The sequence below is a fragment of the Petaurus breviceps genome, unplaced genomic scaffold, assembly GCF_028583685.1.
Source record: "Petaurus breviceps papuanus isolate PSGF00001 unplaced genomic scaffold, PetGlider_PUasm1.0 90515, whole genome shotgun sequence".
In the NCBI taxonomy this organism is placed as follows: domain Eukaryota; kingdom Metazoa; phylum Chordata; class Mammalia; order Diprotodontia; family Petauridae; genus Petaurus; species Petaurus breviceps.
In genome coordinates, this window is record NW_027187269.1 from 1,416,805 (window position 1) to 1,436,632 (window position 19,828).

The window sequence follows — 19,828 nt, forward strand, 5'->3', positions numbered from 1 at the left end:
TATCTATCTATCTATCTATCTATCTATCTATCTATCTATCTATCTATCTATCTATCTATCTATCTATCTATCTACCTATCTATCTATCTATCTACCTACCTACCTATCTAATATCTATATTCTTTGACCTTCCAATCTATTAGCTTTGTCAAAAAAAAGGAGGTCAGATAGGTCTGACCTGTTTTGATGAAGTCAGGATGACTTTTAGACATTATTGTTTCTCTTTCTCCTTCTAAACTATGGATTCCAGAATTTTGCTCTTTGTCCTATAAGTTAAAGAATTCACTTTCTCTTTAAAAAAAATTTAGTATCAATATTTGTTTGTTCACAGTCCTGTATTGCCTCTTCCTATTTTTATATTTCCTTTTTCTCCATCTTATTTTCAATCTTCCTCCTCTTCCTTCTTTTATTACTTGTCTTTTTTTCCTACTTCTTTTTCTCCATCACGTTGCTTTTACAATATGTGGAGGAATATATAGATGAGTCATTCATCTTTTCCTTCTCTTCCTTCTCTTTCCTCTTCTTCATCCTCTGCTTTTTCTTATCTTTATTCTTTTTCCTATTCTCCTTTTTCTTTTCTCACCATCTCTTTCTCAAATGAATTTGTCTTTAAAAGTTGATTTGAAAGAATTATTTTGTGCTATTTGCCTCAGATTCCAAAATTTGTAATTATAGCTTTGGCAAAAAGTAAGTTGAATATGCCTGAAGAAGTGGAGAATATAGGATAGTAAGTTATGGTCAGAGTGTCATTTTGAAGTTTGGGAGCTTGGATGTGGTGTACTCTATGAAATGAGTGAGCTCAAGGGTATGATCATGTTGGTGCAGAGCTGAAGCTGTAAGAGGTTAAGAAATTTTATGGTCAGGATGTTAAAGAGTCATCACTGTGAATACTGAAATCCTGGAGGATGGTTACGGGATGGTGTAAAGAACAAAACATAAGCCATAAGCTAACATCATTGAGAAAACTGGGAGAATGACCATTTGTTAACAAAAACAAGCATGGAGAGAGAGTGGGATAGAATACATTTCAAAAGAGGTCAAATTATTAAAAGATGAGACTAGGAAAATATTTTGTAAACGGCATGGGGTTTGCCAATGCCAATTTTTATTTCAGACCTGTGAGTCACAGGAAACAGGAAAATGTTCATCTTCCTTTGGAGAGGGCTCCTAGGGCTCTCCAGAAGTTGCAGCATTCTAGAGAGAGCCAGGTCTTGGTTAAGATGAAATACAAAGAGTGTATCATTGCAAAGTTCAAGGCCATAGAGGAGTTTGTTTTTAAACCCTGGAGTAGCCGAAGGAACAGCTAACAAATAAATAAATTCCGTGGCAGTTAGTCTGGCAAAAATTGGCTTATCAGAAGAGGGCTGAAGATTAAGAAAGAGACAGTATGGTCATGCAGCTTGGGTATAGGGTGGTAAGACTGTATGATGTGGGACTGAGGAATCATTATTCAGAGAGATAGGTTGCTAGGTGGTACATTGGATAGAGCACTAAGCCTGAAGTCAGGAAGACTCCTCTTCCTGAATTCAAATCTGTCCTCAGACACTTACTAGCTGTATGACCCTGGGCAAGTCACTTAAGCATGTTGGCCTCAGTTTCCTCATCTGTAAAATGGGCTGGAGAAGGCAATGGCAAACCACTCCTGTATTTTTGCCAAGAAAACCTCAAATAGGATCACAAAGAATCAGACACAACTAAAAAACAACTGAACAACAAAGATTAGAGTAACAAATTGGCAATTTGAGAAGGCTACTCTATCAGCAGAATTCAAATGACTCAGGAATTTAAAAAGCTAACCCACACTCAAAATTGTAAATGTAATTGGAAATGCTGATATTTTTTAATGTGTCTGCATAAAACCTCAAACTTAGCAATTCTATTGCTCCCTTGGTTTCAGTTAGGGTTTTTTTGGGTCAGAAGGATAATTGATATGAGGTCAACATGAGTCCCTGAAATAAGGGATTAACTATTGATATTTTCAGAGAGAAGAGATTTAAAATTCTTTTTTTTTAATTCCTTAATTAGCTTTAGTCACAAGTGTGTAGTTTTTAAGGTTCTCCTTCTGTTCATATTAATTCCATGCAACAGTAGTTTATTTGCTGAATTAATTACACCCTCTTTTATAAACCTACCAGAAGAAGAAATACATTTGCATATTAGTGTTGTTTAATTTCCCCCTTGGTCTTGCAAATGTGGAAGCCTTGGTGACACATAGCTGTTCTGTGTGAGTTAAAAAGATGGCACCTTCAGGCATGGCAGGAGGTGATTCAACCTATCAGTCAGAAGGTAAGAGTTTCTCCCATCTGGCTCAGTACCTTATTTCTTGCTCACAGTGCGGTAGACAATGGTGTGGATTTGAAGTTAGAGCGTTGACTTTGAAACCTGGCTCTGTTACTTAATACAAATGATATTTAATAAGTCACTTAATATTTCTAGGCCTGTTTCTTCATCTGTGAAATGAAGTCTAGGCAACCTTTGAGGCCATTTCAGCTCCAAATAGATGATCCTTTGACTTAATTTTGATCATCTTTTATCTGAACCTGCTCCACCAACTGGTTCAAATGTTTGCTGATTATGAGGCAAAAACTAAGTATTTCACATATTGACCTGGCACACCCAAGAATGTTGCAATTTACAATGATTGGATGATATTACTTCAATTTAAATCTTTGAGCTATTTGATTGAAAGAAAGCACAGTGTAGCAGACAGAGAGCTGGCGTTAGAGTCAAAGTGACCTGGGCAGCTAAGTAGCAGAGTGGACAGAGTGCTGCAATTAGAGTCAGGAATCAATCAGTGACCAATCAATAGACATTTGTTAAATATCCAGTAGCTTCTGAGCTAAGTATTGGTAGACTAGAGTTCAAATCTGTCTTCAAACACTTACTTGCTGTTTGATTCTAAACAAGTTATTTACCATTTACCATTTGCAAAATGGAAACATCAAAGCACTCTGTAAATGTTAGCTATTATCAATTCTATTTAGTAGTGATAGTAGTAGTAGTAGTAGTGATAGGAGGAGGTAAAGGAAAGTAGTAGTAGTGGTAATATTGTTATTATATTATCTTTATGATCCTGAGAAAATCATTGACATTTCAGTTTCCCTAGGCACCTCTAAGACTGTAAGTTTCAGAATAGGTATTGATCTATATTAGTAGAGGAAGTTTCCATGCCAGGTAATACCTATATCATTTAAATAACAGATTTTAACTTTTTAACAGGTTTTTTTTTCATTTATAAATATTGTGGTAGGTTGTGTTTTTTTTTTAAAAAGGAAAATTACAAGTTTTAAGAACTAGAATAGTTCCCTTCTATTCTAACAGGTGTTCTCCTTAGCTTTATTCTCCAAAGGATCAAAAATGTAATTGCTTATGTCATCCAGCACAATCCTATCCTTTATTTCCTTTATTTATATAGAATCAGTGAGTGAATGGAGAGCTGGCCCCCAAACCAGGGAGATCTGAGTTCAGGTACCTTCAAAAGATGGTGTATTTGTTATGCTGTCCATAGTCTATCCACTTAAAGCTATCTAGCTTTAAACTGTCTATAGTGTATCCACCTGTCTAAAACAGGAGTTCTTGATTTCAGGGGTTCTGGGAATTTGAATTGCAAAAAAATCCCATCTTTATTTTCCCTAACTTCTAACTGAATTGTAACATTTCTTCAGTTTTCAAAAATCATTTTTCTGAGGAGTCCATAGATTGCATCCAACTGCCAAAGGGGTCAATGATACAAAAAAAGGTAAGGAACCCTGCTATAAGTTACACAGGTGGAGAAGTCCTACATCAGTAGAGGGAGTTTTCTCACTTGGGACTTTCCTGGTCCCAATAATAGGTCCAGTCTTTATTGCTAAATGATATTGGAGTCCCTGGGGCATGTGGGATAACCTTAAAGATGCTGGCTTAGATTAATTAAACATCTGAGAAGAAGAACAAGAAAAAGAAGAAGATGATGATGATGATGATGAAGAAGAAAAAAGGAAGAGGAGGAGGACAAAGAGGAGTAGGAGGAGAAGGAGAAGAGGAGGAGGAAGTAAGCAAGAGGCTTTGTTTACTAAATAAGATAATATATTAAAAAAACTCTGCAAACTTTTAAAAAAGTATATAAATGTTAGCTATGATAATGAGTGGTTAATATAGCCATTTCAATAAGAAATGACCAGTTGATTTAAAAAATAATTAAATGGCAATAATGTTATCCATATCTACTCTTTCATGGGCAGCTAGGTTAGATAGCACTGGATAGAATGCTGGGGCTTAAGTAAGGAACGATTAAGTTAGAATCATGCCTCAGACACATACTAGTTACGTGATCCTGGTCAAGTCATTTAACCTTGAATATATCTGTGCGTGTGTGTGTATACACACATACACACACACACACACACACAAACACACACATATATGCTAGGTGGTACAATGGAAAGACCACTGGACCTAGAGTCAAGAATACCTGAGATAAAATCCGACCTTATACACTTATTACCTCTGTAACCTTAGGTAAGTCACCTAACTGTGTTTGCCTTAGTTTCCTCATCTCTAAAATAAGCTGAACAAGGAAATAGCAAACCACTACAGTGTCTTTGCCAAGAAAATGCCAAAAGGGGTCATGAAGAGTCTGATATGACTGAAACAATTGAACAACAAATACATATATCTATACAACGTATCTATAAATATATCTGTATAATAGCCCCTACCTCCCAGGGTTGTTGTGAGGATCAAATGTGATAACTACAAAATACTCAACACAGTACCCGGCACATAGTAAGTGCTTTATAATTATTATTACTATTATTTCAGGAACTAATTATCAAGTATCCACTGTAGACAAAACCCAGGGCTTGTAGCTACAACTGTTTGTTTTTTTTTAAGTGATTATCAGGTAGACATACCTAGAGAGGAGTAAGAAAAAAAAGAATGAAAGAGGCCCTGGGAGCACATGGCTTCCAGAAATCTAAGGCAGGAGCTTATTATAAAACCCAGATCTCTTATTTCTAATTCAGGGATTCTTTCTACACAACCAGAACTAGAAAAGACTGAAAGAGGACCCAGTTGCATCCAGCCTTTGGGCAGGTGCATGTCTGAAATTTCCAAGAATGATGGTCTTTTTTTTTCTTTGAAAAAGACTCAGAAAAAAAGAAAAGAAAAAGAAAACAACTCGGAACAGAGATCTATTGAACTGATAGCTGAGAGATTTTAAATAGTTGTTGGCATAAATTTTTTCTCTGTCTTCATTCTGATCTGATCCTCAAAATGAGAGAGAGTGAAAGATTGTTGTGTGTGAGCCCTGAAGAAAGGAAGCTAAGTTCAAATTCTGGCTCTGATAGTAATGACTGCATGGCCTTGGACAGACCAGGATGCTTGTGTCTTCTGTAAAGTAGGGATTATCATAGTTACATTACTTCCTCACAGGATGGTGGTAAGAAAAAAAGTGTTTTGAAAACTTTAATGTGTTAGAGAAAGCAAGGCTTTGAAGCTCAGAGCCAAAAAGAAAGAATTGGATAATTTCATGGGTGATGTAAAAATGTGTTATTTTACTCATTTTAGTGAAGAGAGTATGACAAGGACCAGAGTGAAAGATCAAACTTAATTCAATGAAACATAAAAATTCTCATTTAAAGAAGACATTTGTGCAGGGTGGGGGGGGAGGCGGAGCCAAGATGGCAGAGCAGAAGCAGGACCTCCCCGCTGCTCCGGCTTCCACCTTCCCCAATCCATGTAAAAGGGGACTCTGAACAAACTTTGGAACTGTAGAACCCACAAAATGACACAGAGGCCGGCAGGAATCCAGTGCAGCCCTCTGGGAGCCACGCCCAGGCCCACACAGAGGCTTTAGCCCCAGGGCGGGCCTGACCAGCCACTGGCCAGAGGGACTCCAGATCAGCAGCAGCTGTGGCTGCTTCCAGATTTATCAACACATAGATGCGAAGGACAAAGTGAGAGGTCAGTGCAGTCTGGACTTTGGCACCCATTAAGTGGGAGCGCGTGGCTTTTACCTCTGGGATGAGAAGCTGCTGAGACACTGGCACAGACAGCCAGTACCACGTGGCCGCTTCAGCTCCTGGCCTGCAGAGTGCAGGGGGACCAAGCAACAGTCTGAGGGGTAATCGCTCTTGCTTTAACCTGCATGGATCTGGATTGCAGTCTAGGGTGGAGGTCCTGGAGTGTGTGTCCAGCTTGCCAGAGCATGTGGAGACCTCAGAGAGGGCACCCATATAATACCTCCAGCAGCTGAGAAAACCCCAGCATTTGGGACGAAAGCTCCCCTGTCTGGTGGCAGAGTCCTACTGTGGCAAAAAGCCCAAAAGTCAAGTAATTGAGTGGCAAAATGAGCAGGCAAAGGAAACAAAGCAGACAGAAGATTCCAACATTAGACTCCTATTTTGGGGACAAAAAGGAGCAAAGCATGGAACAGGAGGAAAACAGAGAAGTCAGACCTCCTGCACCAAAAGCTTCAAAGGAAAATACAAGCTGGTTACAGGTCACAGAGGACATGAAGAAGCAGATAAGAGAAGTGGAGGAAAAATTGGGAAGAGAAATGAGAACAATGCAAGAAAATTATGAAATGAGAGTCAAGAGCCTGACTGAGGAAAATAAAACTTTAAAAAACAAAGTGACCCAAATAGCAAAAGAGGCTCAAAAAGTCAATGAGGAGAAGAATTCCTTAAAAAGTCAAATTTGCCAGATGGAAAAAGAATCACAAAAGCTCAATGAGGAGAATCATGGCTTCAGAATTACATTGGAGTAAATGGAAGCTAATGACTTTATGAGAAATCAAGATGCTGTTAAACAGATCCAAACAAATGAAAGAATAGAAGGTAATGTGAAATATCTCATGGGAAAAACCACTGACCTGGAAAATAGATCCAGGAGAGATAATTTAAAAATTATTGGACTACCTGAAAGCCATGACCAAAGTAAGAACCTAGAAATCATCATCCAGGAAGTTCTCAAAGAAATCTGCCCTGATGTTTTAGTACCAGAGGGTAAAATAAAGGTTGAAAGAATCCACTGATCACCTCCTGAAAAAGATCCCCAAAAGAAAACTCCTAGGAATATTATAGCCAGGTTCTGGAATTCCTAGATTAAGGAGAGAATATTACAAGCAGCCAGGAAGAAACAATTTGAATATTGTGGAAACACAATCAGGATAACCTAGGATCTGGCTACTTCTACACTGAGGGATTGAAGGGCTTGGAATATGATATTCCGGAGGTCAAAGGAGCTGGGATTAAAATGAAGAGTCACCTACCCAGCAAAACTGAGTATCATGTTTCAGGGGAAAATATGGTCATTCAGTGGAACAGAGGACTTTCAAGCATTCTTGCTGAAAAAAAAAACAGTTGAAAATTTCACATTCAGATACAAGAATCAAGAGAAACATGAGAAGGTAAACAGGGAAAAGAAATCATAAAGAACTTATCAAAGTTGAACTATTAACATTCCTACATGGAAAAATAATAATTGAAACTTATGAAACTTTTCTCAGTAGTTGAAGGGATTAGAAATATATATATATATATGAGGGTATATGGGCATATGTATACATATGTGAATGTGTGTATATATGTTTACAGGTATACATACATAGAGGGCACAGGACCAATTTAACAGGAAAGGATGATACTTAAAAGGTAAAATTAAGAGGTGAGAGGAATATAATGAGAGGAGATGTGGAGAGATAGAATGGGGTAAACTATCTCATACAGAAGAGGCAAGGGAAAATGGTTACAACGGGGGGGAAGAATAGGAAGGCAAAAGGGAATGGGTCAACCTTTTTCCCATTGAATCTGGCTTGAGGAGGGAATGAAATACACACTAAATAGGGTATCTCACCCTCCAGGAGAGTAGGAGGGGGAAGGGGATGAGAGGGGGGATGATGGAAGGGAGGGCAGGCTGGGGGGGGAGGGAAGTTGGAAGCACTCTCTTTTGAAAAGGGACAGGATCAAAGCAGAGAATAGAACAAGTGGGAGGTGGGATAGGAGGGAGGGAAATATAGTCAGTCTTTTACAATATATCTATGTTACTGTTTTGCATTAGCCACACATGTACAACCTACACTGAACTGCTTGTCTTCCCAGTAAGGGTGGGCATCAAGGAAGGAAGGGAATGAATCTGGAATTGAAAATTTTAAAATCAAATATTCAAATATGTACGATTATGAATACCATCTTACATGTAATTGGGAAATAACATATACAGGCACTGAGGCATAGAGATCCACTGGAAAAGTCGAAAGGGATATGGAAGAAAATATTGGAGAGAGCAGATTGGAGGAGGGGATATCCTGTGGGACTGCCATTTTGGGGCAGTGGGTAAAGGAAAAATGGGGAGAAAAATTGTAACTCAAAATCTGCTGGAAACGAATGATGTAAATCAGAAGTTAATAAAGCATTAAAAAAAATAAAGAAGACATTTTCACCCCCAGACACTGTCTCTATTTTCTATTTTCTTTAACTCTCTCTCCTTGAGAGTACAGAATATCTAATAATAGTAATGGAGGATGATCAGGTGTTCTCAATACTTTCATGTGACAGATAAGTAGTTGTAGAACTGAAGCAGTAGTGATAGCACTGATCTTTGGATATTGGCATTCACCCTATAATTTTGCTGGGAAAAATCAAATTCATGAGAAAATTTGTCCAAGATTAAAAACATCTTTTTTGAAGAATGATAACCCCGAGACTGCAGGGGCAGGCCAGGAAGGCGCCATGGCCAGCAGACATAGGCCGGGAAGGAATGGCCGGCAGACGCAGGCCAGGACGGGGCCTGATCAACTCTGAGGGCAAGTCTTCCCACCAACCACAAGGTCCACTACCAGGCGTATCACCAAAGGGCTGGGACTGGAAAGAGCAAGGTAAGAAGCAAATGCAGGGGCTCCTGTCCTGGACAGCAAACACTCCTGGGGCTACCACTTCATAACCCAGAAATTTTTTTTTAAAGCCCCTTTCAGGACCTCCAAAGACTAGGATGACAGAGTGAACCTCACTTGCTCCAAACCCTCCCTCTGACCCTGAAAACATAGTAACTCTTGCCCCAGGGCAAAACCCTCTACAATAAAGGCTTGGGATCCTAGAGGAAGAGCTTGGCTAGGATCCTGCCTCAAAATGTGTAGAAAGCAGACTACAAAGACAAAGACTCTGGAGTCCTACTATCCTCAGAGGGAGATAATGTGGACTCCACACCCAAAGCTGAAACTTCAACAGGGAATGGGTCCCAAGCACAGAAGGCTCTCCTAGATGAGATAAAAAGGAACTTTGAAAACAAAATGAGAGAGATAGAAGACAAAATGAATAATTCTCTCAAAATGAAGATAGCAGAATTAGAAAAACATTATAATGAGGAAAACATCTCTCTAAAAGGAAAAGTGTATGATATGGAAAAGGAGCTTCAAAAATTAACCAAGGAAAATGATTTGTGAATAACCAGAACTAACCAAACGGAAACAAATAACTCTATGAGGAACCAAGAATTAGCCAAGCGAAACAACAAGAATGAAAAATTAGAAAAAGAGGTAAAATACCTCAAAGAAAAAATAACTGACCTGGAAAACAGATCCAGGAGAGATAATCTGAGAATCATAGGCCTACCAGAAAATTATGATGAAAAAATGAGCCTGGACAACAATTCTCCAAGAGCTCGTTAAGGAAAACTGCCCTGAGATACTAGAAACTGAGGGTAAAATAGAAATCGAGAGAATCCACCGGACACCTGCTGTAAGAGATCCCAAACTGAAAAGTCCTCGAAATGTTGTGGCCAAACTCCAGAACTACCAGATAAAAGAGAAAATACTTCAAGTGGCCAGAAAGAAACAATTCAAATATCGAGGGTCCACAGTGAGGATTGCACAGCATTTGGCAGCCTCTATACTGAAAGATTGGAGGCAGTGGAATACAATTTTCTGGAAGGCAAAAGAGCTCGGGTTACAATCAAGGATCACATACCCAGTGAGAGTGAGCATATTCTTCCAGGCAAAGAGATGGTCATTCAATGATATAACAGAGTTCCTGACCTTCTTGATAAAAAGCCAGAACTCAATGAAAAATTCAACCTCCAATTACGAGATGCAACGGTGACTTAGAAAGGTAAACAAGGAGAACACACACACATACCCTGCTATTTGAGAAGAGCAAACTGGTTATAGACAAGTAGAGGGTATGATTATAAAATACACAAAATGACGATTAAAAAAAATCTTGTTAAGGGCTACAAAGGGACTGCAATGGAAGAAAGAGAATGGTAGAAGTGGAAAAGGGTAAATTATGCCACTCATAGAGGCATAAAAACTGTATAGCAGAGGAAAAAAAAGGGAGGGAATTGGGAAGCATATGAGCTTTACCCTCATTGGTTCTGGTACAAGGAGGGGATAACAACCAGTTAAGCATAGGACTCTATGGAGAAGAAACGCAAAAAGTATCATTTTAGAGGGAAAGAGCGGAGGGAGAGGAGCTTCGCATGAGATTTGTTCCTGTCACTCTTGATGCGAAGAAGAAATTAAGTATAACAATATCCTACAGGCAGTAGGAGGGGGAAAGGGTTACAAAAGGGGGGTGGGAGTGGTTTGTAGGGAGGGAAGTAGTAAGGTGAAAGGGGAGGAAAAGGGAGGGGGTCTGAAAAGGGAACACTGAGGGAGACGGTGGTCAAAAGGAAAACTTAAGGGGGGGAAGGGAGAAGGGAGGGAAAATATGAACATTAACAGGGGCAGGAATAGGATGGGGGGAAAGAAACAGATAACAATCATAACTGTAAATGTGAATGGAATGAACTCTCCCATAAGACAGAGATGGATAGCAGAATGGATTAGAAATCATAATCCTACAATATGCTGTTTACAAGAAACACATCTGAAACAGAGGGATACACACAAGGTAAAGGTAAAAGGTTGGAATAAAATATATCATGCCTCAGCTAAAGTAAAAAAAGCAGGGGTAGTAATACTTATCTCAGATAAAGCAAAAGCAAAAATTGACCTAATTAAAAGAGATAAGGAAGGAAACTATATCCTGTTAAAAGGCACCATCGAGAATGAAGCAATATCACTACTTAACATATATGCACCAAGTGGCGTAGCATCCAAATTCCTAGAGAAGGTAAAGGAATTAGAGGAAGAAATAGATAGCAAAACTATACTAGTGGGAGACCTTAATCTCCCCCTCTCTGAACTTGATAAATTCAACCTCAAAATAAACAAGAATGAAGTTAAGGAGGTGAACAGGATTTTAGAGAGGATAGTTATGATAGATTTCTGGAGAAAACTGAATGGGGATAAAAAGGAATATACTTTCTTCTCAGAGGTTCATGGCACATACTCAAAAATTGACCATGTTCTAGGGCATAATTCTATGCAGTAAGGCAGAAATATTAAATGCATCCTTCTTGGATCATGATGCAATAAAAATTATATGCAATAAAGGGCCAGGGAAAGACAGACTAAAAGCTATTTGGAAATTAAACAATTTAATCCTAAAGAATGAGTGGGTCAAACAAGAAATTATAGAAACAATCAGTAATTTCATTCAAGAGAATGATAATAATGAGACAACATACCAAAATCTGTGGGATGCATTAAAGGCAGTTCTTAGGGGAAGTTTTATATCCCTGAGTGCATACATGATTAAATTAGAGAAAAGGGACCTCAACAAATTGGGCATGCAATTAAAAAACCTAGAAAAAGAACAAATTCAAAATCCCCAATTAAATACTAAATTATAAATTTTGAAGACAAAAGGAGAGATTAATAAAATTGAAATTAAGAAAACTATTGAATTAATAAATAAAACCAAGAGCTGGTTTTATGAAAAAACCAACAAAATTGATAGACCCTTAGTCAATATGATAAAAAAAGAAAGAAGAAAACCAAATTATGAGTATCAAAAATGAAAAGGGTGAATCTACCTCCAATGAAGAGGAAATCAAAAGAATAATTAGGAATTCTTTTTCCCAATTGTATGCACATAAATTTGACAATCTTAGGGAAATGGATGAATATTTACAAACATACAAGTTGCAAGAAAGATAACCCCATTGATATAATGCTTTAGCTATTGTTGGTCTATATTGGTCAAATGCTCTAAAAACACTTTAATTATTTAGTGCTTCTTTGAAAGATAATGTATTACATGCAAATTCATCAATATTTCAGTAAGCATTATGGAATATATGCAAAATATGTCTACAGCAGCTGTTATGAATTCCCTGAATATCGATATCATGGAGAAAAATTAGTATGTACATTTAAGTACAGTGGAGTCTTGGTGCTCTGCACCAAAACTAATAATCATAGTTCCTCTTGAGATATTGAGTTGTCTGCTTTCAAATAGCTCTAGGGTTTTCCATTTTGTACTCAAAAATTTTCTCCCCCTCATTTCACAATGACAACAACAATCCCCTATAGACTTACATCATTTGGTATGAAAATGCTTTTGGAAAATCTCAAAAATTCACCCAACTTGCTTTTCCTCACAAACCAAAGGAATCCATATCTGGCCAGAAGACAACCCCTTCACTATTCAAAATGAAAATAAAATTGATAATCTCTATCAGATCTCTAAGTCATTATCATGATTATCATTTTTTACACATATAACTTTTGTTTAACCTGTTGGATTTGCTATTGATGGTTCTGAGTGACCTGTGCGAATTGGTCAAAGTAGGATATTCATGAGGTCAAGATTGCTGGTTCAAACTCTGTTGTAGCCATTCAGCTTTTATACAGAGATAGGGTATATGGGGTGTTCAAGGAGGACCAGCATCTCTGGTGTGAGGGCTTGCTGAGTCCTTGTCAAGGCTGCTAATCCACCTTTGGTGTCTATCTGGCACTCACCTGTTACCTGTCTCAGTAGATTGGGCTAAACCAAGTGGAGGATAACTGATAGGCTTCAAATGCATTGGTGAGTTAGGGGGATGTCCACCCCATGCTTATGAAAACTTTTGTTGGTGGAAAGGGAAGATGAAAACAATTTGTTCCAACTGCTATGAAAGAGGTTGAAGCAGGCACTGTGGAGCACCTAGAGCTCGGTCAGACATCAAAGATGCCAAGGTCATCCACTGCACCCTGGGCCATCGCTAGTCATCCTAACTTTTGTATTGCCACTGGACTTTGATGACTCTAGTAAAAAGGGGAGGCTGACAACTTTCTTCAGTTTCTCCCTCACTTAAATCCAGTTCATCCCATGAAGTCATTGGTCCTCTTCAAAAATGAAGGACAAAAAAGAAAAAGAAAAGAAAACACAAACAAGCAAACATACAGAGATAAACTCTATAACCCTAATTGTTACTGGTCATCTTATAGATGAATGTCATTGATCATTACAGAGATGAGACAAGTGGACAAACTACTCTGATTCTATGTCCTAATGACAGTGGATCAATGTTGAAGAAAATAGCAAATATACTTGATGTCTAGTTTCATAGTTTGACTTTTCTTGTTCCTTATTTGGTTGATAGCTGAACTATCCCCAAAAAGATATTTCTTGAGCATTTGTATAGCTACATAATCTAATTAAAGCTGTTTATCACCCTTGGAAGTACTACCTCATGGACTAGCCATCATGGGAATTTGCCCAATTGCTCTGTAAAGTCATCAGAACCTGACTTAATTCCCTGAGGGGCTACACAATGACCCAAGACAACTTTTGGTGTTTTCAAGTTGGAGAACGTGGTAAAGGGGAAAGGGTAAGAGTGGAGATATAGTTATGAGTTTCCAAAACATGGCTGCCAAAGCTCAAACTAATCAAAATCTTCATCCAAAAACGAGTCTCCAAATCCATATCAAAATGCCACATCTGCCCAGTCATGACTTCAGAAGACAGTGAATCATGCTTCCTGGCTCTCAACAGAGAAGTGGTGACCTAGAGATGTAAAATGAGGCTTATGTTTTCAGATTGATAAATACACTTTTGTTTGTTTCACTGCATTTATTGATTACAAAGGAGAGTTCTACCAGGAGGGGACAGGAGGAGCTCATTGGGGTGTGAATATTGTAAAAGAGGAAAAAATATCAATAAAGATCTGGGGTATGAGCATGCTGCTGTATGTCTTGTAGGATCTTATCTCATAAAATTAGTACAAGAATAGCATTTGTCTAAATTTGGCTAACAACACTTATTGAATACTCATTCTTTGAAGAAAATTATACTAGAAAGAGTGAAATACCAAATACATTGCTCAAGCAATTGACCATTTTTGTGTGAGACAGCCTATATTGATATTAACATTGTTTCATGCCCAGAACAAGCTTCTTAAAGTATACACAGGAAAAGTAACACAAAATGCCTTCAAATCAACCTTTTAAAAAGGCCAGTTCAGTGGAGAGTGAGAGAAAGACAGAGAAACATACACACTGACCCCTGTGGGCAGAGACACCAGGAACAAGCAAGACAACTGAATGTCTGGGGGTGGGGGAAAAGCAAACTACAGCTGGGGTGTGGTAGCCAGGGGGAGGAAGCATGTGCCATATGGTAGCTTCCTATTTTAAGTAATTATTTTTGCTAACTAAGTGCTGAGCTCATTTGTTTCTGCCCTGCTTAAGGATTGTGAATACTGACAACATTCTAAACTTCAGTACTTGGGATGAAGTTCTAGGTGTCCTTCCCTTTGCTATGGCTCAGGAGAAGGATAAATAGATGTGAAAAAGACACTGACAACTTTTATAAAGAAAATATACGAACAAATACCAAGTGTGTAAACCCCAAAGCAGGAAGTGTGGAGGGAGTGTTTGATGGTTGAGGGAGCGAGTCGATGTTACTAAATTTGAGGGTGAGTTAATCAAAAATGGCTTCACAGGATCACCAAGTTAGATCCAAGAGACATCCCAGAAGTCATCTTGTCCAATGGGAAAAATGATGGAAAATGACCTTCCCTGAGTCATATAGGTAGCAAGCAGTCAGGTCATAATTTGAACTAAGATTCTCTGATTCCAGATCTTCAATTCTTTCCATAATTCCACACTGCCTTTTCATAACAGAAGTGTGCCTTGAAGGAGAGGAGACAAAAACACCAAGGGAAGTGGAAATGGTAGAATGAGAAGCAGTAAAGAGGAGTTAAGACAATTACTCTACTCAAAGGATTTTCCATGACCTAAAGCAGCCAGTCCTGCTGTTTCATTAATTAAAGGCAGCAGCTTTTGAGAAGAGAAAGGAGCAACATATGAGGACATCCATATTAGGTGGCATTGTCTTCTGTACACCAATAACTGCCGATAGATTTAATTATCCCAGAAGCATCATTCTGAGAACTTCATAGAACAGAATAACCCCTGACTATACATACAGCAACTTATCTACTTATTTTGAAAAAAAACTTTCTACCAATTACACTTACTCTAGGCAGCTACTCTCTAGTGGTCTTATAAGTGTGGGAGTAGGCAAGAAAAGCCCTGGAAACCTAACTCCACTTTGATTCATTGGTCAGCTTGAGACAGGAATGGCAACCTATGACAAAAACTGGGTCCATGAGAAAACATTGGGGATAGAATCTGGAACTAGGGAAATCTGGAAGCAGTAATGGCCAGCACCCAGACTCTCCTCTGTCCCACTCCCACCCCTACCTCTTCCACAACATCTCAGTATTAGGAAATGGTATAGTATATGGGAAAAAGTAGGATTCTACAGATGGTAGATCTGTGGAGGACATTGAGCACAAAGCCATTTAGGAACATGGAGGCTGCAAAGGTCTTCATGCCCTTGGTTAACACCAATGTATTAGTTTACTGGATTATCTGGATTCTTCCATATGGTTAAGCCATTGCTTACATATTATTGGGAGGACTAATAATAATTCGATTTTTACAGCAGTTTAACTTTTACAAAAATTTTTCTTAAGACAATCCTGTGAGGGAGATGATTCAACTACTGTCCTCTTCAATTTATAAATTAAGTAACTAAAACTCTGAGAAGGGAATTCAATTGCTAATAAGTGTCAGAGTCAGGACTTGAACTGAGGTCTCATGAATTTCTATCCCACATGCTCTCAAATACAGCACAACAGCCTCCAGATATTATAATTGCTATACCCACTACCTATGCATACTGGCCTTGTTATATTGCCATTATCAGTGGCTATATCTATATTTAGGTAGAGAGATTACTTATTGCTGATAAATATAGGTCATCTAATCCACCCCATTCATTTTGCAGATAAGGAAATGAAGGCATAGGAAGGAAGGAAGGAAGGAAGGAAGGAAGGAAGGAAGGAAGGAAGGAAGGAAGGAAGGAAGGAAGGAAGGAAGGAAGGAAAGGAAGGAAGGAAGGAAAGAGGGAAACAAGCATTTATTAAGTGACTTCTATGTGCCAGGCACTGTGCTAAGAAAGTATGAAATGTGGGGTGGCTAGGTGGCACAGTGAATAGAGCACTGGCCCTGGAGTTAGGAGGACCTGAGTTCAAATACAGCCTCAGACACAACACTTACTAGCTCTGTGAACTTGGGCAAGTCACTTAACCTTAATTGCCTTGCCCTCCCCTCCCTGCTCCCAAAAGAAAAAAAAGTATGAAATGGTCCAGATCAAAGCTCCCCTTCTAAATGGTTGTGGGATAAGGCTATGTACTCCAATCTGGGTGAGATGAAAGATTGAGTTTAAAAAAAAAGCAAAAACAATCCCTGCCCTCAGAGAGCTCACATTTTAATAGGAGAGACAGCATGCAAATAACTGTGAATATACAAGATAAATACAGAGTAAATTAGAGATAATCTCTAATCTAAGGGAAGACACTAGGAGTAAAAGGGAGGTGGAGAACCAGGAAAGACCTTTCTTAAAAGGTAGGATTTAAATTGAAACTTGAAGGAAGCCAAGAAACAGACACAAGCATTCCAGGTTTGGGTGGCAGCCAAGGAAAAGGCATTGAGTAGGAGACTGGAGTATCTTGTGTGAACAAGGAAACCATAGCTGATGGATGGTAGAGAATGTAGATGAAAGTAAAGTTTAAGTAGACTGAAAAGGTAGGAATGGATCAAGCTGCGAAAAGCTTTAAAAATCAGTCAGAGGATAGGTCTCAGAGTGATGGAGTGCATTGCCTAAAGTTATAAAGATATTTAGTGTCAGGACCACCTTTTGAAATCAGGTTTACTTACATGCTTTTTCCACAGAACCCATCCCTTCAATGCATACATGCTCACAGCTAAAGGCTCAGTTTTTACCCAGCAATAACCACCCTTGTCAAATTCTTATTAACTACATGGAAAAGCACCAGAGAAATGGATGTAGATATTCAGATCTCATCTCAGGAAGATAAAGACCATTTTATTATTTAAAAGCTTTCCATTTTCTTCCTGGTTTCCCTGGTTACACTCAATATTTGGGACTAATAGATCAGAAGGTTAGACAGACTTGCTAATATGTTGACCTTTTTTTAATCAATATGTTTAGCTCAGGGCATTTGTGCTGTCAATTTTCTGCAACAATTCTTTAGCATCTACTGTATATAAAATGCCTAGTAATATTAGGTTACAGCTTTCCTTCCCTCACCAATATATTTTCTTTAGATTCTGACCCTAAAGGCATAATTGTGTTAAACTATTATTTGTTCACTGGATGCCTTGATATTTCATGAATAATATTAAATTTCTTACATTTGAATTTCTTTACATCTCAAATTTACCAATCAGAATAGAAAAGTATTCTTTAAAGAGAAAAACATTCTTATTTATTTTTATACCTAAATGCAATGCTTAAATGAAGAAGACATGTAATAGAAGTCGAGGCTGACTGAGCTTTCTATATATCAAATAAACTAACACAGAACACAGTCTGATGAATAAATGGACTTTTCCCCCTTTATTTGGTTGTTTGGTGTCAAGAGCTCCAAAGACATGATCTTACCATTGTAGAACCCACTTCCATACTTAGGACTTTTAAGTCCTGAATTTTCTAAATGTAATGTGGGAGATAGGCTAGTGTGATATATCAATTGTAGTTAATAAACCACGACAAGGTTTGCAAAACATTTTACATGCATTGCCAAATTTAATCCTCAATGGGGATTTTTCTAAGGAGATCCTGTAAGGTAGGTAAAAAAAAATCCTCATTTTTACAGACAAGGAAATGGAGGTTCTGGGAGAATAAGTGATTTACACTTAGTCATCCTGCTAACTAAGGGTCAGATATAGAATTCAAACCTTGGTTTCCCCTATGTTGTGGGCTAGCACCCCAGTGCAGGTGAGAACAGGAGAGAAGCTGGAAAACCTTAGGAAAAGTTGTAAAAATATTTTACTTAAAATTTTAAAGAACAAGATAATTATAAAATTTCCCTTTAGTAAGTCAAGTGCCCTAATGCTGAAAGGGGAATAGAATTGCTCAGTTTGGCTCCACTGAGCAGCACTAGGAACAAGGGGCAGAAGTTGCAAAGGGTCATTTTTAGGCTTTATATGAGGGGAAAAACATCTTAACAATCAGAGTTGTCATGGTGCAATGGGATGGATTGAGAAGTGTTGGTTTTCCCCTATTGAGGTCTTTAAGCAATCTGGATGTTCACTTGTCATAAAAATTGCAGAAGGAATCCTTATTCAGGTGTAGATTTACAAGAACACCTCTGATGTCCCTTTTAACTTTCAGAGTCTATGATTATACAAAGCATATAGATTTCATATTTTCTCAGAAGAATTATAAGCCATTGACTGAGTTCAGTGAATGCTTTGGACTTTGTTCTGTTCTATGCCACTCATGGCAGCCATTCCAAAAGCTTTTCCATCCCATTTACATGTGTGATTCACACATGAGAAAGTTGAAAAACAATGGAGATGTAACATCCTTGGCAATCCCCCAAAAGTTTTTCAAAGTAAGCATGGCTTCTCGAGACATGAGATGATATGGGAGTATCTGCTGTGCCTTGCATTTTCATGTTTGAAATCCTTAGGCAAAGAAAATGAAGAGTATTATGTTGATATCTACAGTTATATTTCTTTATTCATATTATTATGTGGCTACTTTAATTAAAAAAAGAATTGACAGGGTGTTACTCCTTCTGGGGAGTCAGAAATTGCTTGTACCAGAAGTCACCAGAAGGTCAGTAGATACCTGCTGTTTTAGAACTGTGATAACCACACTTCTGTATGTCCATCCTATCCTGAAAATTTATAGCAATCCTAAGTCCTTTGGAAAGCAGAGAATACTATATAATCTGTTGTCAAAAAGCCTCATTGTAGAAGCAAGGTGATGCTTTCTGTTGCAGTTTCATGATATGCTGTGGTGGAACCATCTCAAAGAATTCAGAGTCAGACCTCTCTAATCCAAGTACAGGCATTTATTGAATACTGACACCCCTCAGAAGTGGGCTAGGTTCCAAGAGGAACCAGCAACTTAGTAAGGCAACACGGGCAAAATTATAGTGTAATGATGCTGATTACACAACAGAAATTATGAATATTAAAAAGGCAGGAGGGTTTGTTAAGGAATTAGGTAATAGCGGAAGGGTTCCTTCTATGGTTCAGTGGTCAAACATCCTGTTCGTTCTGCTTTCTGATTGGCTAGCCATTGTCATCCCGTCTGGTCAAGATGGATAGGTATTGTGGTCCTCCTGTCTTGGGCTCAGTGGATGATGTGATTATGATTGAGTATAAGGACACACCTGTTCAAACATGTGAATTGGATCTGGGGGAAATGGCTAGTTTGGGGCAGTGGCTATATTGAGTCAGGGGATCTGAGGTGTGGTTAAAGTCAAAATGTGTGGTTAAATCAGGACATGCCTGCTATTCAGTGGGGCTCATAAGAAGTTAGAATATTGGGGCTGGGAGCAGCTTCATTAGGATTTCATCACTTTGCATTATTTTATTTTTGCAGTCCCCTTTCCAGGCCACTTCCCCTGAGGGTGGCTATTGAAGTGAGGTTCAGGCAAT

At 38.4% G+C, this 19,828-nt stretch overlaps 1 long non-coding RNA gene across 1 annotated transcript in view; it reads left to right on the forward strand.

Moving 5' to 3' along the window:
• The first annotated feature begins 9,596 nt into the window (after positions 1–9,596).
• Positions 9,597–19,828, forward strand: part of LOC138142057 (uncharacterized) — a 60,094-nt gene continuing 49,862 nt past the window's right edge. Inside the window, exon 1 of the long non-coding RNA XR_011163333.1 lies at positions 9,597–10,085. This is a non-coding gene — a long non-coding RNA (uncharacterized lncRNA). The remainder of the gene's footprint in view (positions 10,086–19,828) is intronic.